This window comes from Mastigoproctus giganteus, chromosome 10 (genome assembly GCF_048544385.1).
Source record: "Mastigoproctus giganteus isolate SK-2022 chromosome 10, ASM4854438v1, whole genome shotgun sequence".
Lineage (NCBI taxonomy): Eukaryota > Metazoa > Arthropoda > Arachnida > Uropygi > Thelyphonidae > Mastigoproctus > Mastigoproctus giganteus.
Genome location: NC_143584.1, coordinates 62,431,102 through 62,455,887, shown reverse-complemented (window position 1 = coordinate 62,455,887; position 24,786 = coordinate 62,431,102). Strand labels below are relative to the sequence as shown.

General features: G+C 38.4%; 1 protein-coding gene across 4 annotated transcripts in view; it reads right to left on the bottom strand.

Annotated features, from left to right (window-relative positions):
* LOC150079052 (uncharacterized) overlaps positions 1–24,786 on the bottom strand; it is a 577,353-nt gene that overhangs the window by 29,045 nt on the left and 523,522 nt on the right. The gene's annotated exons all lie outside the window — the stretch shown is intronic.

Sequence of the window (24,786 nt, the reverse complement as noted above, 5' to 3'; positions counted from 1 at the left end):
AAAGCACTTGAACTATAAATGATAACGAGTATGCTAACACTTTGATCACACTTATCTGCTGAGATAGATGAGCAACTGGACATCCACAGCTGCCAACTTTTGACATGTGAAAAAACTGTAGTTCAGGCATTTGTAAGTATTAGGAAAACAGTAAGATTTTGGACAAAAACACTTTTCTCTTTTCTCTTCTCCCCCCTTTTCAAAAAGCAGTTCTCCCTAAGCAGCAAGAGGAAAACAGGAGATTTTTCGAAAAAGGCAGGAAGTTATTTTAAAATCCACACTGCACTAAAAGTTAAACTACACTTGTATTTTATTCTAAAATACAAGTGATGTGATGTGATTGTTGTTTTTGGGCGCATTAGCAACTAAGACCATATTGCTTCGGGAATATGCAGTGGTCATTCCCTGACCTTTCCGCACCCTCCGTATTTGGTGGTGACGGGCTCGAACCCCGGTCTAATCAAGAAGCGTGTGCTACACACTGTTGCTCCTTCCCACCTGGCTATGGAGGCGCCTCTAAAATACAAGTGAAAACTTACCTAACATGTTTCTATCTGTGAATTTCTTTGAATATTCTAACAGATATCAAATGATTTTGATTACTTCAAGAACGATACTGCTGTAGTCATTGCTGTCTTCAGAATGTTGAGTCAAAATTTTGTTTATAACAATGGCCATGTTGTCACAACTTGACTGTCAGGAGCACTTCCAAAGTTTGTATATTCATCACAACAAAGAGATCTTAATTCAGTTTTTGTTTTTCTGGCCTGGCTGAATATTCTCTCGCATTCAGCACTGCTATAAGGAATTGTGAAAATGCCAAGCACGACTTTGGATAATTTGTTATATTTCTAGCTTCCTTGTGTGTTTGTCAATTCCCCAAATCTTTCTTCTTTCATAATAGCATCTGGTAAGTTCTCACAATGAAACTAACAGAACTGATGCTGCAATATTGGGTTGGTCACTCACACATTAGCAAGACTTGTGGATTTATTGGATGATTGTTTTCTACATCAGCATGTTCGGGAGGCAACTAGAGGGAGTAATACTCTTGATTTGATTATCAGTAGTGATTCTTCATGCATTAAGAATCTGCAGATAAATGAACCACTTGGTGGCAGTGATCACAGTGTGCTGAAGTGGGAGTTACTCAAAGAGGTAACTACCATTAGGGGTAAAGGGAAGGGGTATTGCTTTCGTAAAGGCGACTACAATGGACTGAGACAGTATTTAAATTCTATACAGTGGGATCAACTGATGATATTGCCAACAGCAAATTCAAAATGGGAAGCATTCAAAGAATTAATCTTGGAATCTACTAGGCTTTTCATACCAACAAAGAAATATTGTTAAGATTTAGGCCTAAATGGATGTCAGATGAACTAATTAGACATGTGACAGAGAAGAAAAATGTATGGGATACATATAAATTAACATGTGACACAAAAGCCTATGATAGATATAAGCTGGTCTGTAACCAAGTTACAAAGGAGATATAAAGGAAATCTTTGGCAAAGAGTTCTTTACTTATGTAAACTCTAGAAGGAAGGGGATGAATCAGATTGGTCCACTTGATATCGATGGTTCAATTGTTGATGACCCTGCTCAGGTAGCTAACAAACTAAATGAATATTTTGCAAGTTGCTACAGTGCATAAAAGTATAGTTGAGTGGAAGAAGACAGAGTGGTAATCAATGGACGCTGCTCTTCATGGAATAATGTTATTAGTGGAATCCCACAGGTTTCGGTGTTAGGTTCACTGTTGTTTTGTATATTTATCAGTGATATTGATGAAGGTACATCAGGCTTAATGTCAAAGTTTGCAGATGATACAAAGGTTGGCAGGGTTGTTAATGACAGTATGCTACTGCAACAGGATCTAGAAAAGTTGGACATATAAGCTGAGAAGTGGCAACTGAGGTTAACACTGACAAATGTAAAGTACTGTATATGGGTGGTAGTAGTAGTAACACAAGAGAAATGTACCAACTGTGTGGTGTTACAATCAGGGAAGTGGAGAATGTAAGTGACTTGGGGGTAATTGTGCAGTCAGATATGAAGTTTTCTGAGCAGTGCAGACAGGCCGTCAGATCAGATCACGAGGTCTTGTCAATGGATGCTCTCATAATTATGGTTAAGGATTTACTTACTTCATGGCTACCCCCCTTAATATAACTGGATCACATCCACATCAGGTTCTTTTCTTATGTGTAACTTCAACAATTTCTCCGTACAGAATTCCTCATGTGCTGTAGACACAAAATTCTCATTCAGTTTGTCAGCTACTGATGTACGAGTTAGTGCAATCGCATAATTTTTATACACAGAACTTACCCAAAGTAGGTAAATGGCATCATTTTAATTATATCTCATATTCCGAAGACCTTCACAACAAGTTGCCATGATATTTCACTATCTCAAATAAGTAATTAAAACTATGACATATGCTAATTTGGTTAGTTTGCTACATATAAATACGTTGCTATTGCATCATTAACAGTAGATCATTAATAGTAGAACTGTCAATATCAAGTGGACCAATTTGATTCATCCCCTTCCTTCTATAATTTAAAGTAAAGAAGTCTTTGCATCCATCCTTTGCCAAAGATTTTTTGTAATTCTGCCTTCACTTGCGTAACCTTCTTTGCAACATGATTACAGACTAGTTTATATCTACCACAGGCTTCTGTGTCATCTAACAATTTACATACATCCTATGCATTTTTTTCTTCTGCCACATGTCTCATCAGTTCACCTGACATACATTTAGACTTAAACCTTGAATGGTATTTCTTAGTTGGTATGAAAAACCTACTAGCTTCCATGAATAATTCCTTGAATGCTTCCCATTTAGATCTGGCAGATGGTAACATTAGTTGGTCCCATTGTACAGAATTTAAAAACCATCTGAGACTACTGTAGTCACCTATACAAAAGAAAAACCCTTCCCTTTGATAGTCGCTATATCTTTAAATAAATCCAACATCAATAAACTCACTGCCGCTTAGTGGGTCCTTTATCTGCACATTCTTAATTCATGAATAATCACTGCTGATAATCTGACCAAGAGTATTACTCTCTCTGGCTGATTCTTTAACATGCTGCTGTAGAAAACAGTCATCCAATAAATCCACAAAAGGCTTACTAGTGTGTGAGTGACAAACTCACAAGTTACAGTCATTTTTTGTACACATTAAAATCATTAGGCCTATAAGACACTCCCATTCTCATTTTTTGCTATCCCAGAGCTTATGTCATGCCAAACTGATTTAGCATTAGTAGAGGCATATGATGCAAGAAAGCAAGTTATGCAGCATCAGCCAAAAAAAAAAAAAACCCCACTCCCATTTCACCCCTCCGTTCGTTCAAAATACCTGTCCAACTGAGCCTTAAATTTATTTAGGCTATCAACTTCCACAACAAGGGATGGAAGACTGTTCCACCAACCAACCACCCGCTGGCTAAAGGCAAATTTCCGCACGTCTATCCTACATCTGTCTTTTCACAATTTGAATTTATGCCCTCTCAGGTGATTATTCTGAGCAAGAGGAAGAATCCCATCAGCATATGAGCATGCTCAAACCATTCAAAGCTTTATACACCTCTATCAGATCACCTCGCCGGTGCCTAGTCTACAGACACTGTAATTTGCAAAACTTAAGCCTTTCTTTGTAAGAGCAACACTGTTCCATTCACTAATCTTGTTGCCCTTCTCTGTACTCGTTCCAGCAGCTCTACATCCTTCTTGAAATGAGGCCTCCAGACCTGTATACAATACTCAGGGTGTGGCCTGATCATTGCCTTAAACCAAGGAATAATCACCTCCTTATCCCTAATGGAAAAATTCCTATATATCATTGACAAGACACAATGAGCTACTCTTGCAACCCATCTGCACTGTTCAGAAAACTTCATATCTGCCTGCACAATTACCCCCAGGTCCTTTTCATTCTCTAAAAATCATTAGATTTTTAGAGAATGAAATGTCATGCCAAACTGTCAGTGTAGTACCACAGAGTTGACACGTTGCTCTGGGGATTACTGTTTTCCATATGTAGTACCTTACATTTGTCAATGTTAAACTTCATTTGCCACCTCTCAGCCCATCTGCTCAACCTTTCCAGATCCTGTTACAGTAGCATAGTGTCAGTAGTGTCCTTAACAACCCTGCCAACCTTTGTATCGTCTGCAAACTTGGACATTAAGCTTGATATACCATCATCAATATCATTTATAAATACAGAAAACAACAATCAAACGATGAGTAGTGTCCATTGATTACCACTCTCTGTCTTCTCCCCCTCAACCATCCCTTTATCCATAGCAGCAATTTGCCTCCAATGCCACACTGCTCCAATTTGTGCAGCAGTCTTCCATGTGCAACAGTATCAAAAGCCTTTCTAAGATCCAAATATATAATATCAAAGTTATTCCCTGCATCCAGTTCTTTTGTGACTGCATCATAGTATCCAATCAAATTGGTCAGGCAAGACTTTCCCTTAACAAAACCATGCTGTGTCCGAGCTATAACTGAAGTCTTGTCTAGATGATCCTGCAGTGGTTCTTTAACCAGTGCCTCCATTAATTTTCCTGGAAAAGAAGTTAACTCACAGGTCATAATTACTTGTGACAGCCTTTGATCGTCCTTTGTGAATTGGGGTCACATTTGCACATCTCCAGTCTATGGGTACCTCTCCCGAGTCCAAAGAAGCTCTCATAATTATGGCTAAGGGTTTGCTTACTTCCTTTGCTGCCTCCTTTAATATAACTGGATAGATCCCATCCACCCCGGGTGCCTTTTTTATGTTTATCCTCAACAATTTCTCCTCCACTTTCCTCTCAGTTATTACAAAATCATCTAGTTCACTCCAGAGTTGAATACACATCTGGCATTTCTCTCGCTGAATAACTCCTCATGTGTGAATGTAAATGCAAAATACTCATTTAGTTTGTTAGCCACCTGAGCAGGATCCTCAACTGTTGAACCATAAATATCCAGTGGACCAATCTGATTCATCCCTTTCCTTCTAGAGTTTACATAGGTAAAGAACTCTTTTCTGTTTTTCTTTGCATCCTTTGCCAAGGATTTGCACTGGCCACCAATGTTAACTGGATGCACTTGCCTTAGATTTTGTTTCCTACTAAGAGCATAACCCCTCTCTCCCCTTTCCTATACTGTCTCTTTTTAATAATGGTCCTCAACATTGATAACATCTGGGCAAAAATGGAGAAGATCATCCATGATCTACAGATAGAGAATGCCTCCTGAAGGCAACACTGCCAGAAAAAGAAAAGACAGCACGGGCCCCAGGTTGTTCTGCCAACCTTTACCTAGATTACCTCAATACCCAAGGCAACCAAAGACCCAGCACTGGCGGTCACTCAAAGACAAAAGAAAGACCCGGAAAACAACATCCTGATTAAGGTAACTGACCAGAGGCAAAAATAAGCGAGGAGGTGAAAACAGCATAATGACACAGCTGAAGGAAGATCTAAAGGAAATAAGAATTAAAAGTATAAGACATCAGAGAAAATGGAGTTCTATAGAAACAACCTCCTCCTCTGAAGCAGAAAAGATAAAGATGTCATCAAAGTTGAAAGACCTGAATCTGAATGTGGGGGTCCCCAAAAGACTGGGACCCACCATGATAATTTACGACATCTCTAAAGACTTGACCAAGGACGATATCATAGATGAGATATATATAACAAAAATCTGGAGTCTTGATACAACCCTGCAGGAGGCACAGAATGTCATAAAATTCAGATTCCCGACCAAATCAAGGAACAAAGGCCTGCTGAACTGGTGAATGAAGTAACCAGGCCCATAAGAAAGAGAATCATAAACCAAAACCAACAGAATCTTTCTCCAGTGGTAGGCACATAAAACGAAAGACTTTACAGTGACATCTAGATGCTTTAAATGTCTTAGATATGGCCACTCAGCAAAGACCTGCCAACAGGAAGCCAACACATGCGGATACCATGCTACCACAAGACATGTATACTCAGATTGCCAGAAGAAAGCTAGCCCCCTTCAGTGCCCCAGCTGCATAAGACGGTTTGCAATCACTCATTTAAAGACCCCAATTGTCCAGAGTTCCTGAAAGCCAAAGGGTCAGTTAAATCCAAAACCACTTATGAATAACGACAACAATACAAAGCAATAATCTAAGAGTCATGCAACTAAACTGCCAAAGATCGCCACAGTATGAAAGAGCTCTCCAGAATTGTGGAATAAAAGAAAATACAAATTCTACTCCTATAAGAGCCATACATATATAAAGGATCTGTCAAGGGACTGCCCACCAGGAGCAGGGTTCTGACATCAAATGTGATGATCACTGGCTAGAGAGGCAATGCAGTGGCCTGCTGCTGCTGGGCTACAACTGTAGTCTTCAACCCAGACATCACAGTCACCAAACTGATGGGGGCTATGCACCTCTCACGCTGTCACTGCCTCAATCAATCACTGCCTTTGGAGGCTCAAGATTGTCTCTATCTAACTGCAGTGTTAGATAGAGCACAGACAATGGACCCATCCATGCACTACCTGGACAATATAATCAACAACCTGCAACAGCATAGTATCCTGATTGCGACAGACGCAAATGCTAAATCCCAACTATGGAGCAGCTCCCCTTCACTGACCGTAAAGGGGAACTTTTTGAAGAAGTCATCCTTTTGAATGATCTGCACATTCACAACATTCCCGGCCACCCTCCCACCTGCACAACCCCACTTGGCAGCTCCTACATTGACGTAATGCTCACCGCAACTCCATACATCATTGGCAGCTACATACCTCCTGGACAACCAACAATCATAATCCCATCACCTTCACAGTCAGCCCTACAACAAGAAACAGACAGCGGACTCAATACGAAGCTAGTAGATTCAACACCAGGAAAGCGGACTAGCACATCTTTGATAAATATATCAAAAACTTTACATCAGACAATCTGGAAAGAATGGGAAGTCTTCCAGCAGAAGACCAAGCTACTGCTTTCCATCACATGGCAATATCGGTCTGCAACCCTTCAATGCCTCGACGTAAGAAGAGAGTGCACTGGACCACACAACTCACCAACATCGAGAATGCAATGAGAACAGCCAGGAGGGATAGAAGACTAGCCAGAGATGTGGAAAGACTACAGGAAGCATAAAAGAGGCTAGAAGAGTGTTCCATACAGCTATCTACCATGAGAAATTAAAATTGTGGGAAAGACTTGTAGAACAAACCAGAAATTAAGACCCATGTGGTCTGATCTACAAGCTTGTGATGGACAAGGTTATTCCAGGAGATATATACACTACTCCACCAGGCTCCCAAATTAGACAGAACTAACAACCTGGGCTGAATCAGTAGAAGCCATCCTTGATGCTATAGTCCATCAAGATACCTCCACACAAGAGAACACTTTTCAGACCAACCTTAGGCTTGACCACCTTGCACATGCAGGCATCAACATGAGGAACCTATCACCAAAGACGAAATCGGGGAGGCCATCCAGTCCACCAAATCTGGAAAATGCCCTGACCTTGACATGCTCGAAGCCAAAATCATAAAAAGAATATGGGCTGTGAGACCAGAGGTCATAGTAAACCTACTGAATGCTTGCATCAGGGATGGAGTCTTTCCAGTCCAATGGAAAAGAGCCCTTCTCAAGATAATTATCAAACATCCTGAAAAACCACACTACCAACCCAACTCATATAGGCCAATTACCCTTTTACCCATTATAGGTAAAGTACTGGAAAAGATCATAGCCAGAAGATTCCTCACACTCTATCATTCAAAGGGCCTCCACTCTGAAAAACAATATGGCTTACAAAAGGAAAATGCACCGAAGATGCAATTTGGGCCGTGATGCTAGCCAGCAACACTGAGAGGAAATATGCCCTTGGCCTCTGTGTAGATTTTAAAGTGGCCTTTGACAACCTTTGGTGGCAAAGCATCCTGGAGAGATTCCAAGAGGCCAGGGTGTCCACACCAATGTATCACCTAGTGTCCCGCTATCTGGACAACTGCCACCTCGTGGTCAAAACACCCACCGAGGAAGTTACCAGACCTTCGATTAGGGGTTGTCTGCAAGGATCTATCCTGGGTCCCCTAGCATGGAACACTGTGTTTGCATTCCACGAAGATAGCTTATGCTGATGATCTGGCTATGGTTCTGCATAGGGATTCGAGACAATTGGAAGAAGCAACCAACAACATTCTAGATATAAAATTTCATCAAAATGAAACCGGGAGCCAAATTATTACATGCAGATGGACAGACACACAGAAAAAAAGAATTAATAATTCTAGATTTCTATTGGTCTAATTTTAATGGATTTTGGGATAGCTTGACAAACCTTTCTAAAAGAGCCAAATATATAATTTTATGAATCCATCCACTAGGAGTAGAGTTATTACATGTGGACAGATGAAAATGGTTAATACAATAGGTGCTTTACACATATGTGATAACATGCCTAAAAATCAGTATATGAAATAACACTGACAGACACCAAATAAATGTTTTACACATTCTAAAGTATAATAGTTGCCAGTTACCCGGAAATTGAATAGATATGCAATTCAGAGATATGCAATTCTGAAATGACATTGTAATGAAGATTACAATGTCATTTCAGAATTGATAATAAAACTATACAAATATTTACAAAAAAAACTACAATATTTACAAAAAAAAAAAAAAAAAAATTTATAAAATACTAAACTATTTACAATCATATCTCTACTATATCGGGAAGATGGGTCCCTTCATCAGCTGACATTAATATACAAAATAATGTTACAATGGAACATCAAATGATGCCAGGCATGGTCATGTATTAGACAGTGGAGCACATACACGAGGTTGGTGAACGTTAAATGGAAGGCACACAAAAGGGTTACTGAGCAAATTCCAGTTGGTGAATGTTATTGCATTGCAAGACTGCAATAACATTTACCAACCTCGTGCTTCACTGTCTAATACATGACCACACCCAGCATCATTTGATGTTCCATTGTAACGTTTTTTGTATATTAATAAGAAGGGACCCATCATCGCAATATAGTTTGTATATTTGTAAATAGTTTAGTATTTTGTAAATATTTTAGTCCTGCTCTTTCGGATGCAACAATATTCCTAATGCATTATGGAACCCAAAGCAAAAGGCCTTTTCCTAAGTGACCTGTGTAAACACAGGTAAATAATTACATAGTGATATTTATTTGACCTTGAGAATGCCACATAATAGGGTAGCCAATGGGAGAAGAATGATACAAGTCACATGGCACAAGTAAGAAGGGCAATTACGTCACTACAAATGCAAAAGTAAACAATTAGATAGGTCATTTTCTGATTAGATATCGATCAGTGTGTTTCGACAGGTGTGTCCTTTACATAGAAAATATTTGACTTACTCTATCATACACCTTTATATTTTATGTAGAAAAGTGTGCACGGGGATTAGCAAGCAAAGCGAGCAGGGGACAAAGCCCCCTAGTAATAATAATAATAAGATACATATAATAATTAATGTTATTTAAAAAAAAAGTCATTTTCTTATCACTAAATAAAGCTGAGCTTTTTCTAAAGCATGATCATATATCCTTTCTTTGTAACTCTGGCATCTCTAAAATAACTTTTATCTTATCAGCCATAATTGTGAAGGCCGGCCAATGATACACATTTTATTGAAAAGCCATGGGCTACAATCAAAGATTGTGTGGAACACTGAATGCTATTTAATGGGACTGCACTAAGATTGAAACACACTGGAGCCAAACATGTCCATGAATATGCCTAATCAGTCAGGAAAAATATCTTGACACGCAAGATCAGAGATATATTAAATGCACCTTGTCAAACAAATAAAAAACAGTCATCCACAGGATCTAGTCTGCTCCCCTCACTAAGTAGGAAGTATATGATGAGAGCCTTATCAATCAATTCAGCCAGTGCAAGGTTCAAGGGGTAGAATTTTTTTCATCCTGGTCTGTGCTTGTTGACAGGAGAGAATGCTTTGATGGGGATGGGGTACACTTAAATAGAAAGGGTGCAAGAATACTTGCTGATGCTATCGAGGCAGTGTTAGGTGGGTCGGAAAACTGCTAGCTTGGGGGGGGGATACACAGACTAAAAGGTTAACAGTGGCCACAGGCAGAGGCAAAAGTGATTCATGCACTGCATCTATTGGAATGAGCAACAGCATGGAAAGCAAGGCAATGGAGATTTCCAAGACTGTTGGGAGTCATGGTGTAACAAAAAAATATGTTGCTTGTGTTAGGATAACTAAGAGTAGAAACAGGTGCATGTATACTTGCATGTAAACCAATGCTAGGAGTATAGTTAATAAATTTGATGAGCTTAAAGTCATAGTCAAGACATCAAAGACAGATATTGTTGGGATATCAGAGTCATGGTGTCACACAGATATAAGCAGTGCAGAATCAGAATTTGGGGAGTACAATGTGTACAGAAAGGATAGACAGGACAGGAAGTGAGGAGGGGTTACACTGTTAGTTAAAGACACACAAAATCTAAGGAAGTGCATCCAGTTGACACAGATGGACAGTGCAATGTTGAGTCAGTTTGGTGTGACAAAGCAATGGGAAAACAAAAATGAGGGTAGGAGTTTGTTATAAGCCTAATTACTCTGATGAGTATAATGCGCAATTGTGCAGAGAAACAGAATGGGCCAGTAAATCAGAATGTCTTATAATGGGGGAATTTTAATTTTCCAGATATTGACTGGAACGTTTGGGTTGTTCACTTGCACACTAGCAAGACTTTTTTGGATTTATTGGATGACTGTTTTCTACAGCAACATGTTCAAGAGGCAACCAGAGGGAGTAGAGTAATACTCTTGATCTGATTACCAGCAGTGATTATTCATGCATTAAGAATTTGCAGATAAAGGAACCACTGGGTGACAGAATGCACTGATATGGGAATTACTTAAAGATGTAACTACCATCAAGGTAAAGAGAACGGCTTTTGCTTTCGTAAAGGTCACTACGGGGTCTCACACAGTTTTTAAATTGCGTAAGTGGGATCAACTGATGATGTTACCAATGTTGAATTCTAAATGGGAAGCCTTCAGGGACTTAATCTTGGAGGCTACTAGGCTTTTTATTCCAACTAAGAAATACTGTTCATGGTTCAGGCCTAAATGGATTTTAGATGAATTAATGAGGCTCGTGGTAGAGAAGCAAAATGTATGGGATGCATATAAATTATCAGATCACACAGAAGCCTATGGCAGATATAAACTAGTCTGTAACCAAGTCACAAAGGAGGTTAGGCAGACGAAGGCAGATTACAAGAAATCTTTGGCAAAGGATGCAAAGAAAAACAGCAAAGAGTTCTTTACTTATGTAAATTCTAGAAGGAAAGAGATGAATCAGTTTGGACCACTTAACATTGATGGCTTGACTATTGATGATCATGCTCAGGTAGCTGATTAACTGAATGAGTATATTGCATCTACATTCACACATGAGGAGTTATTCAATGAGAGGAATGCCAGAATTTTATCAAACTCTAACAGAGACCTAAGTAATTTTGTAATAACTGAGAGCAAAGTGGAGGAGAAATTGTTGAAGTTAAACATAAGGAAGGTACCTGGGGTGGATGGTATCTATCCAGTTATATTAAAGGAGGCAGCAAAGGAATTAAACAAACCCTTAGCCATAATTATGAGAGCTTCCTTGGACTCAGGGGAGGTCTCCATGGACTGGACTGGAGGTGTGTAAATGTATCACCAATTCACAAAGGGGGTTCAAAAAAGTGACACAAGTAACTATAGACCTGTTAGTTTAACTTGTGTTCCGGGAAAAATAATGGAGTCACCAGTTAAAAAAGCATTGCAGGATCATCTAGACAAGACTGCGGTAATAGTTAAGACACAGCATGTGTTTGTTAAAGAGAGGTCTTGTCTGACCAATTTGATTGGATACTATTATGTGGTCACAAGAACTGAATGTCAAAAATAATATTGATATCATACACTTGGATTTCAGGGAAACTTTTGATACTGTTGAACATGAAGACTGCTGTACAAATCGGAGAGGTATGGCATTAAGGATAAGTTTCTACATTGGATGACTGAGTGGGAGACGACAGAGTGGTAATCAATGATCACTGCTCTTCATGGAGAAATGTTATTAGTGGAGTTCCTGAGGGTTCGGTACTGGGCCCATTGTTGTTTTGTGTATTCATAAATGATAATGATGAAGGTATATAAGGATTAATGTCCAAGTTTGCAAATGATACAAAGGTTGGCAGGGTTGTTAATGACAGTAAAGACAGTATGTTATTCCAACTGGATCTAGACAAGTTGGGCAAATGGACTGAGAAGTGGCAACTGAAGTTTAACATTGACAAATGCAAAGTACTGCATATGGGTAGCAATAACCCAAGAGAAACGTGCCAACTGTCTAAATTTCTCTTTCCACTTTCCTACTCAGGGAAGTGGAAAGTGAAAAAGCCCTGGGGGTAATTGTGCAGTCAAATATGAAGTTTGTTGACAATGCAGACAGGCTGCCACGGCAGGTCATGGAGTCTTGTCAACGATATATAGGAATTTTGCTAGCAGGTACAGAGAGGTGATTATCGCGTTGCAGAAGGTGTGCCTGGTGACACCTAGAGTACTGTGTACACCATCTGGAGGCCTCATTTTAGGAAGAGAGTTGCTAGAACAAGTACAAAGTAGGGCAACAAGATTGGTGAGGAACAAAGGTGTGCTCTGACCAAGAAAGGCTAAGTACTACAAATTGCAGTGTCTGAAGAGTAGGCACCTGCGAGGTGATCTGATTGAGGTGTATAAGGCCTTGAATCAGTTGAGAAAGTTAAATTCTGATGGGATTCTTACTCCTGCTCAGATTAAGAACCTGAGAGGACATAGATTCAAATTGGGGAATGACTGTTGTAGAATAGATGTGCAGAAATTTGCCTTTAGCCAGCAGGTGGTTGTTTGGTGGAACAGACTTCCATCTTTTGTTGTGGAGGTTGATAGCCTAAATAAATTTAAGCTGGACAGGCATTTGGAATGAATGGATGGGTGAAATGGGAGGGGGTTTTTTGTTGGCTGATGCTGCGTAAGCTCACTTTCTTGTATCGTATGCCTCTACTAATGCTAATGCGCTATGTACTTCAACAGGTAAACATGTTTCTAGATGAAGTGAGAGAAAGAGAGAATGTGTGTAACTTGTCAACCAACCAAAAATGCAGCCTACAAACTGAATCTAATGAAAACGGGGAAAAATAAAGGGTAATGAGGAAACATTTCCATTTCTTCTATACCAGTGAACTGGATAAGACATCAGTTGAAGTACTCTAAGGTACATCAACGAAGTACTTCAGTGATGTACTGCTTGAGCATCACTGAAGATATAAGCAATTAAGTAGAATTGATTAACAGAAAATTTCCACCAGTTTGTATATAGCTAGATAAAAGTTGAGTGATAGTCATAAATTTGTACACTTATAAAAAACACAGAATAAACTTCTCCCTTTCTCCAAATCTGTCCACAGGATGAAGAGAACTAAACCAAACACTCAAGAGAGAGAAAAAAAAAAAAAAAAAAAACGTGGGAATCTGCAAGTGAAAGTAGAATGACACTGAATCACAAAGTGGTGAACTAAAGCACAATCACAAAGTTTTTTTTTTTTTTATTTGTTAGCGCATCAGCTTCTGTGGCCATATTGCACCTCCCAAGTTTTTTGCATTTTCTACTGTGATCCAAGCCCCAGGCAGGATTCGAACCCGCGACCTTTGGGTTGCCAGGTGGGCACTTTACCCACCCGGCTAGCTCGGTCGGCAATCACAAAGTAATTCACTGAAACTCAAATCACAACAATGAGATGAACTGCTAGCACATGACAATGATATCCTAGTAATGTGCAGAGTGAGTCCCTCCTCCAATGCGGAAGAACTGACTACAGAGTAAACAGTCATTGCATCCCCCCCCCACAAAGGCAAAAATGAATGATATTGTCAAACAAATTCTATGGATGTAGCATCCCCTCGATAGAGAAAATGATGGGCTGATATAAATAGTAGATATCCCACCACAGAACCAAATGACAGACCAACTAATACAAATGGAAGGAATTTCAAACATGCAAGCCATCATTACAAATCAGCATAAGCTAAAGATTCATATGCTGAACAATTCAACTGCTTCAACTTCTACTCTGCTGGGGATGAATATCCTAGGATGCTCGGATATTCATCCCCAGGCTTGTCTAGGATGAATATCGTTAGGCTTGTCTCCTAGACAAGCCTAACTTACAAAATAATAATAGCTGCTTATTCATCTCACATCTTGCTGAAAACATAATTTCAGGGCAAGTGACTATGTCATTAAAAAAGATATCAAGCTAACAGTCACAGCTCATTGGTAATCAACAAAACAATTGACACATGTACCCTCAGAGTTGATCACAGATACCTCAGACTATCGGCAAACATGCCCAATGGAAGTTTAGCAAAGCCTCATTATAAGAGCACAACTAGATCTCAAAGCAGAAACAGACTGGCACTAGCTGATCAACAAAATGGGTGAATCAGCTGACTATGTTAATGGCTAGTTGTACTAAAATTAAAAAGCAAGAAAAAAAATATCAAACTCAACACACTAGCTCCCTTTATGCATCCACCCCACACTAGGAGTGATGTGCTGCAATGCATACCTGATTTAAAAATGCACCCAAGCACTCAGACCATAATGCATATGTGCATTATGGTCTTAATCCACACTTAAGTCACACTTAAGCAGTCAACCAACAAGTGCTGTAAACCCAGGCACAAGAAATTAGCAACTACTCAGTATTGGCACACTGATGAATAATTTGCAATAATGCTTTGCTTTTGCTTATAGACTTGGTATACAGTTTTATTTGTTCCTTGCTGGTATTGATACTGGCTTATAGACTTGGTATACAGTTTTATTTGTTCCTTGCTGGTATTGATACTGAGAATCCTACAAAAAATAGTAAGTATATCTAACTATTTATTCTTTTAAGTAAGAAAGAATAAACTTTTTTTTAAATTTTAAGATTTGTTCTGATTTACAGCTTAGCACAAAAGTAAGTGTTAACAATGAATTTATAACTTTTAATTTTCAATCATTATGTGCAAATTTTTGAAATGCTGTGGAAGTTGGAATATTGATTTTTTTACCATTCTGAAAATTATGGCACATTGAGCAAGTTCTCTTGCATTTAGGTGGCAGTGAATGTGTTACACAACTAAAACAGAAAACTCAAAAGATAGAAAACTGGAACTAAATTGGTAAACTATATAAAAATAAAGGTAACCATAACAAAGGATATAGAAAGGGAGGTTAGCATTAGCATTAGTAGAGGCATTTGATGCAAGAAAGCAAGCTTATGCAGCATCAGCCAAGAAAAAAAAAAAAAAAAACCCACTTCCACTTCACCCCTCTGTTCGTTCAAAATACCTGTCCAGCTGAGCCTTAAACTTATTTAGGCTATCAACCTCCACTACAAGGGATGGAAGTCTGTTCCACCAACCAACCACCCGCTGGCTAAAGGCAAATTTCCGCACGTCTATCCTACATCTGTCTTTCCTCAATTTGAATTTATGCCCTCTCAGGTGATTTTTCTGAGCTAGAGGAAGAATCCCATGAGCATTGAGCATGCTCAAACCATTCAAGGCTTTGTACACCTCTATCAGATCACCTCGCTGGTGCCTAGTCTCCAGACACTGTAATTTGCAAAACTTAAGCCTTTCTTCGTAAGAGCACCCCTTTGTTCCATTCACTAATCTTGTTGCCCTTCTCTGTACTCATTAGAAGAAATAAGAAAAAAAGATTAAATTTACCATGTATTCGCTAAAAATATAAATTAAACATTATGTGATCAACTATCATTAAAAACTACTATAACAATTATAAAAACTGCTACAAATTGCAATAAATTCTGGAAGTGGTGTGCAACCCACACAAACACAACATCAAATCAAAACTACAGTAGAACTTCAATTTTTCCATCACACTATTTACCTTCAGTCTCTGTTAACTGACACTTAACCCCACTAGCTGTAATGTTGTGATATTGGCAGAATGTGTCACCCAGCCTTCGTTTACAATTCATTGTATACGGTTGTACTTTAACCTCTACTTTCATATTTTAATAATTTTTTTTTAGTAAACCCATTGAAATGGCAGAGAAACGAGCAAGAGTAGTGTTGGGATTATCACAAAAATTTGAAATAATCAATTGTCAAGAAAAGTGCTACAAGAATAGCATCGGTTTATGGAATAGGAAGAACAGAAAATGATATTAAGCGTGATGCAGACAAAATTGAAAACCATGTGTCAAAAATGGAAACCACTAATGGTAATGTTAAAAGTCATAAAACAATGAAGCTTGCTTAAAATGAACAACTGGATACTGCAATGTTTCAATGATTTGTTCAAAAATGTAGCCAAGGAATTCCATTGTCGGGACCTATAATAATCAAAAAAGTCACTGAAATCAAAAAACTAAGCAGAGATCCTTCATTCAAGGCTTAGCATCAGATGGTTGGACAAATTTAAGTTTTGCCTTGGTATTCGACAGTTGTCAATCCAGGGTGAGAAGCAATTTCTGTTTATTGCGAAAAACTACAGAAGGAAATAGCTGATCGAAGTTTGGTTAAAGACCGAATATACAACTGCGATGAGACTGGCCTTAATAGGAAGGCACTACCTCAAAAGACAGTGGCCTCAATGACTGAACATATGGCACCAGGATATAAGATGCAAAAAAGATTGCGTCACTATAATGGTATGTGCCAGCAGTAGTCAAATTGCCTTTGGTTATTGTAGGAAAACCAAAAGAGCCTAGATCAATTAAAAATATTAATTTAAATGCTTTGCCAGTTAAATATTTCTCACAAAACAACATGCGGATGAGCAAAATGTATATTTCACGATTGGTTTCATAAAATATTTGTACAGATGGACAATGCACTTACTCATCCCATACACATATGTGATTTAAAAAGGATGATGGCAAAATATGTCAGGGAAACGGGAAACATGCTTTGTAAAAAGGATAGGTGGAATAGGAGCAGGGTATGTCTGCCAGGAGCAAAGGTTGATGACGTTGTAGAGCGGATATCATCTTTTAAGGGCACAAAAGGTGATATAGTTGTACATGTTGGCACTAATGATATTAAGAGTAGGAGACTGGCAGAATTATTTAACAAGTACACGTCACTATTGAACAAAAGCCGAGAATTAGGGTTGAATTTGAAAGTGTCTGCAATTCTGCCCAGACACGATAGGAGGGAGTATATGATGAGAGCCCTGTCGATCAATTCGGCCCTGGAAAGATTGTGCAGGGCTCAAGGGGTAGAATTTTTTTCAGCCTGGTCTGTACTTGTTAACAGGAGAGACTGCTTCTACAGGGATGGGATACACTTAAATAGAAAGGGAAAGGGTGCAAGAATGTTTGCTGATGCTATCGAGGCAGTGTTAGTTGGGTCGGAAAACTGCTAGATTGGAGGGATACAAGGACTAATAGATTAACAGTAGCCACTGGCAGAAGAGAAAGCGATTCTTGGACTGCTTCTATTGGAATGAGCAGCAGCCTGGAAAATAAGATGCAGGATATTTCAGAGACTGCTGGGAATCATGGGGGTACAAGTAAACACATGGGTTGTGTTAGGGTGGCTAAGAGGACAAGCAGGTGCATGTACTTGCGTGTACACCAATGCTAGGAGTTTAGTAAATAAATTTGATGAATTTGAGGTATTGCTGAAAACATCAAAGGCAGATATTGTTGGGATTTCAGAGACGTGGTGTCACACAGATATAAGGAATGCAGAACTGGAATTTGGGGAGTACAATGCCTACAGAAAGGATAGACAGGATAGGAAGGGAGGAGGGGTTATGCTATTAGTTAAGAAACACATAAAAACCAAGGAAGTGAAGCCAGTCGACATCGCTGGACAGTGCAGTGTCGAGTCAGTTTGGTGTGACATAAGCATTGGGAGATCAAAATTGAGAGTAGGAGTGTGCTATAGGCCTAATGACTCTGATGAGTATAATAAGGAACTGTACAGGGAAATAGAGTGGGCCAGTAAATCAGAGAGTCTTATAATGAGAGATTTTAATTTCCCAGATATTGACTGGAATTTGGGGGCTGGTTACTCACACACTAGCAGGGCTTTTGTGGATTTATTGGATGATTGTTTTCTACATCAGCATGTTCGGGAGGCAACTAGAGGGAGTAATACTCTTGATTTGATTATCAGTAGTGATTCTTCATGCATTAAGAATCTGCAGATAAACAAGTAATATAAAAAAAAATTTTTTAAAGTCAATTCCTACTTAGGTCAACAAAGAATAATTTTATTTTAGTTACTTTTTATTAAATAATTACAATTAATATAAATATGTATATACATATGACAGAATCACAATATTAAGTGGCAAAATAGAAAGCGAATTTCATTGCAATTTTCCATTTTCCTTTCTATATATGGTGTTGGACTATTATTTTTATTCACATGTTTCATTTTCCATTTTGTTCCCTCCTTGACTCAGACTAGAACCCAGAATGAAAAAAGAATCTGAAAAAGAAATTTTTTTCCAGCGATCTACACGCTTCGCCACTGACAGTATTTATTCCTAAATATATATTCTGCTAAATATCTTATATAAGAGAAATTTTTTTTCTCCCATATAAAACTAAAATTAATTAATTAAATTTAATTAATGAATTAATATTTGAAAAAACTGTATTAACATCAAGTGTCATCCACTACAAGTTTAAAAAATGTATTTGAACTTGAGTGGATGAATAACAAAAATTTATCAAAAAATTATTGATTTTCGCAAGAATTGAACTTGCATTCTTCACCTTCACGTGAAAAATACTGAAATCCTTGCATTTTACCGATTGAGCTACTGCCTGTTGATTTCAATTTTATTCCTAAATTTATATCCTGCTAAATATCTTATATAAGAGAAATTTTTTTCTCCCATATAAAACTAAAATTAATTAATTAAATTTAATTAATGAATTAATATTTGAAAAAACTGTATTAACATCAGGTGTCATCCACTACTAGTTTAAAAAAATGTATTTGAACTTGAGTGGATGAATAAAAAGTATTTTATTAACGATTGAAAATTTGAACAAGATATATAATTATATATATAGGGAGAGTGTGAACTAATAGTAGGAATTGAATGAACCACTAGGTGGCAGTGATCACAGTGTTCTGAAGTGGGATTTACTCAAAGAGGTAACTACCATTAGGGGTAAAGGGAAGGGGGTATTGCTTTCGTAAAGGCGACTACGATGGACTGAGACAGTATTTAAATTCTATACAGTGGGATCAACTGATGATGTTACCAACAGCAAATTCAAAATGGGAAGCATTCAAAGAACTTATCTTGGAAGCTACTAGGCTTTACATACCAACTAAGAAATATTATTCAAGGTTTAGACCTAAATGGATGTCAGATGAACTAATGAGGCATATGGCAGAGAAGAAAAATGCATGGGATACATACAAATTAACACGTGACACAGAAGCCTATGATAGATGCAAGTTGATCTGTAACCAAGTTACAAAGGAGGTTAGGCAGGCGAAGGCAGATTACGAGAAATCCTTGGCAAGGGATGCAAAGAAAAGCAGCAAAGAGTTCTTTACTTATGTAAACTCTAGAAGGAAGGGGATGAATCAGATTTGTCCACTTGATATCGATGGGTCAACTGTTGATGATCCTGCTCAGGTAGCTAACAAACTAAATGAATATTTTGCATCGACATTCACACGTGAGGAATTATTAAGGTTTGAAAATGGCAGAAGGTTATCAAATTGCAGCAGGGTGCTTAATGATCGGAATGAACGGAAACTGAACTTGGCTTGTTATAACGTACGATCACGCATCGGTGAAGACAGGATATTAGAGCTGGAAAAGGAATTAGAATATCATCAGTTTGGCTCAAACAAGGAGAAGAAATAAATCACTTATAAGTTTATCAAGTGGAAATCTGTTGTACACCAATGGAAACAGTGAAAGGAGTGAAGGTGGAGTTGGGTTTCTGGTCCATAAAGATTTTAAAAACAACATTTTGGAATTCAAAAGTACATCACCAAGGGTGTCAAGACTAATACTCAACATTTCTAAAAGGTACAAGCTAAAGATTATAATGATTTATGCACCAACATCGAGCCATGATGATGAAGAGGTTGAAGAAATGTACACTGAAATTGAGTCTTCTAGATGAGCAGAAAACCCATTACACTATTATTATGGGGGACTTCAATGCTAAGGTTGGGTTGGAAAAAGGCAAAACAGCGCAGAAAGAGGAACTATAGGAAATTTTGGAATTGGTGAAAGAAATAAAAGAGATGAAAGACTCAAGAACTGTCAGTAATGAACACTTTTTTCAAGAAAAGGGTGAACAGAAAGTGGACATGGAAGAGTCCAAATGCATTAACAACTAATGAAATCGACTTCATCATCACTAACAGATGATATATTGTGAATGATGTTACCGTCCTGAATAAGGTAAATGTTGGAAGTGATCACAGAATGGTAAGATGTACACTTGATATAGATGTAGGAAAGGAATGGAAAAAACTGACTCGAGTAAATAATACAAAGGTCTTTGAGATAACAGAAAAGGAGAAAAAGCAGTATGTACTGGAACTTAAGAACAAGTTTGAGCTTCTGCAGACTGCTCAGGACCAAAATATCGACGAGGAATATTACAACTTTCTGAAAGTGATAAAGCCCAAGAAACCTATAGGGAAACAGAAATCCAAAGAAGAAAAAATTAGTCAAGAAACACTTGTCATGATGAACCAAAGACGACAAATGAAGAGCAAGAAAAACACTGACAGGGAGAAAATTGAGTATACTGAGTTATGCAAAGCCATTAGAAAGAGACTCAGAGAGGACATAAGAAGATTTAACACAAGAAAAGTAGAACAAGCATTAAGGGAAAACAAAGGATTTAAATCAGCAGCCATGAGCAGTAATACAGAAAGACAAATGATACTGAAACTGAAGAATAGCGATGGTGTACTTATAAACAGCAGAGAAGGCATAATTCAAATAGCAGAAGACTACTATAGAGAATTATACAAGGAGCGAGGGAATGATACCAGCAGTGGGGAAGATGAATTGCAAAGTAACAACACATGCGACATACCCGATATTCTTCCTGATGAGGTAGAATATGCATTGAAGAAAATGAAGAATCGGAAAGCCCCGGGGAGAAGATGAAGTTGCTGTAGAGTTGTTAAAATTGGGAGGAAGAGACATAACACAAAACCTGGCAAGGCTCTTCACAAAGTGCATTAGAAAAGGTGTGACGCCTAAGCAGTGGAATAATGCAATCATAGTTTTGCTGCATAAGAAAGGAGTTAAATCAGAAATTGGAAATTATAGACCAATTAGCTTGTTATCCTACATCTACAAGTTGTTCACAAGGGTCATTACTAACAGATTAGAAAGAATACTTGATGAGAATCAACCGAAAGAGCAAGCTGGCTTTAGGACAGGATTCTCAACTATGGATCACCTTCACGTAATATCACAGAGTAAAATCACTTTCAAATAATGGAGAAAGCAAATGAATATAAAACACAACACCATTATGCCTGGCATTTGTGGATTATGAAAAGGCATTTGACTCCATACAGCATAAGGCAATGTTTCGGGCACTGGAAAGACAAGGCATAGATACTCCATATATTATGATTTTGAAGAAAATATATGAGAGTGCTACATCCTTTATTAGACTAGACAAAGACAGTAGCAAATTTAAAATCGAGAAAGGAGTTCGACAAGGAGATACGATATCTCCAAAGCTGTTTACTGCTGCCCTTGAGGAAGCTTTCAGAAGATTAGACTGGTCGCAGAAAGGAGTCAATGTGAACGGAGAGTACCTAAACCATTTACGATTTGCAGATGACATTGTGGTCATAAGACATGATCCCAAAGAATTAGACTAAAGATTTTGGACTAAAGATGAATATGGCTAAAACAAAAGTAATGATGAACAAGTATGCCACAGAAAGGGAAATAATGATTGAAGGAGCAGTAATTCAAAAGGTGGAGTCATATACTTATCTGGGACAAGTTATTAGCTGTAATAATGATAAATGGCTGGAAGTCAAGAGAAGAATAAATTTTGGATGGATAGCATTCAGGAAATATAGTCACATACTGAAGAGCAATATCCCAGTTTGTCTGAAACGTAAAATAATGAATCAATGTATACTCCCCACCATGACTTATGGAAGTGAAACTTGGGCACTCACCAAAAGAATGGAAGAGAAGCTAAGAACTACACAGCGAAGAATGGAACGAATTATATTGGGAATCAGACTGTTAGATAAGAAGAGAAACACATGGATTAGGCAGCAAACTCAAGTAAAGGACATTCTTATCAAAACTAAAGAACTAAAATGGTCTTGGGCAGGACACATAGCTCGAAGACATGATGACAAATGGACTAAGAAAATAACAGAATGGTACCCAAGAGGAGCTAGAAGAAAACCTGGAAGACAAAGGCGGAGATGGATAGATGAAATTCATGAATTTTTGAGTAGTAAATGGATGGCCAGTGCTCAAAAGAGAAGGAACTGGAAAGTTGCTGGAGAGGCTTTCATCCTGCAGTGGATTGAAAATGGCTGATGATGATGATGCTTAATGATCTTGTAATAACTGAGAGCAAAGAGGAAGAGAAATTGTTGAAGTTAAACGTAAGAAAAGCACCTGGGGTGGATGGGTTCTATCTAGTTATATTAAAGGAGGTGGCAAAGCAACTAAGCAAACCCTTAGCCATAATTATGAGAGCATCCTTGGACTCACGGGAGGTTCCCACGGACTGGAGATGTGCAAATGTATCAACAATTGACAAAGGGGGGATCGAAGGGTGACACGAGTAATTACAGACCAGTTAGTTTAACTTCTGTTCCGGGTAAAATAATGGATTCACTGGTTAAAGATGCATTGCAGGATCATCTAGACAAGACTGCAGCAATAATTCAGACAGAGCATGGGTTTGTTAAGGGAAAGTCTTCTCTGACAAATTTGATAGGATATTATGATGTGGTTACAAAGGAACTGGATGCAAAAAATAATTTTGATATCATATATTTGGATTTCAGGAAAGCTTTTGACACTGTTGCGCATGGAAGACTATTGTACAAATTGGAGCAGAATGGTATTAAGGGTAAGTTGCTACAATGGATAAAAGGATGATTAAGTTCGAGAAGACAGAGGATGGTAATCAATGGGTGCTGCTCTTCTTGGACTAATGTTATTAGTGGAGTCCCACAGGGTTCGGTGTTAGGTCCACTGTTGTTTTGTATATTTATCAATGATATTGATGAAGGTATATCAGGTTTAATGTCGAAGTTTGCAGATGATACAAAGGTTGGCAGGGTTGTTAATGACAGTAATGGCAGTGTGCTACTGCAACAGGATCTAGATAATTTGGGCAGATGGGCTAAGAAGTGGCAACTGAAGTTTAACCTTGACAAATGCAAAGTACTGCATATGGGTAGAAGTAACCCCAGAGAAACATACCAACTGTTTGGTACTACACTTAAGGTAGTAGAAAATGAAAAAACCTGGGAGTAATTGTGCAGTCAGATATGAAGTTCTCTGAGCAATGCAGACAGGCTGCCAGGGCAGGTCATGGGGTTTTGTCAATGATATATAGGAATTTTGCTAGCAGGGAAAAGGAGGTGATTATCGCTCTGTATAAGGCAATGGTCAGGCCACGCATTCAGTACTGCGTACAGGTCTGGAGGCCTCATTTTAGGAAGGATGTAGATTTACTTGAGCGTGTACAGAGAAGGGCAACAAGATTGGTGAGGGGAATGAAGGGATCCTCTTACCAAGATGGCTTAAGTTCTGCAAATTGCAGTGGCTGGAGACTAGGCACCTGCATGGTGATCTGATTGAGGTATATAAGGCCTTGAATGGGTTGAGCACGCTGAATTCTGATGGGATCCTTCCACTTGTTCAGATTACGAACCTAAGGGGGCATAAATTCAAATTAAGAAAAGACAGATGTAGAATAGATGTGCGGAAATTTGCCTTTAGCCAGCGGGTGGTTAATTGCTGGAACAAACTTCCATCTGTCGTTGTGGAAGTTGATAAGTTGAATAAATTTAAGGAGGAACTGGACAGGCATTTGGAGGGAATGGTGTGATTTTTTTTTTTTTTTTTTTTTTGGCTGATGCTGCATAAGCTCATACATTTGCTTTCTTGCATCACACGCCACTACTCCTACTACTACAAGTAATTATAGACCTGTGGGTTTAACTTCTGTTCCCGGAAAATTAATGGAGGCACTGGTTAAAGAAACACTGCAGGATCATCTAGACAAGACTTCAGTTATAGCTCGGACACAGCATGGTTTTGTTAACGGGAAGTCTTGCCTGACCAATTTGATTGGATACTATGATGCAGTCACAAAAGAACTGGATACAGGGAATAACTTTGATAATATATACTTGGATCTTAGAAAGGCTTTCGATACAGTTGCACACGGAAGACTGCTGCACAAATTGGAGCAGTGTGGCATTGGAGGCAAATTGCTGCTTTGGATAAAGGGGTGGTTGAGGGGGAGAAGATAGAGTGGTAATCAATGGACACTGCTCATTGTGGACTAATGTTATTAGTGGAGTCCCTCAGGGTTCAGTATTGGGTCCTTTATTGTTTTCTGTATTTATAAATGATATTGATGATGGTATATCAAGCTTAATATCCAAGTTTGCAGACGATACAAA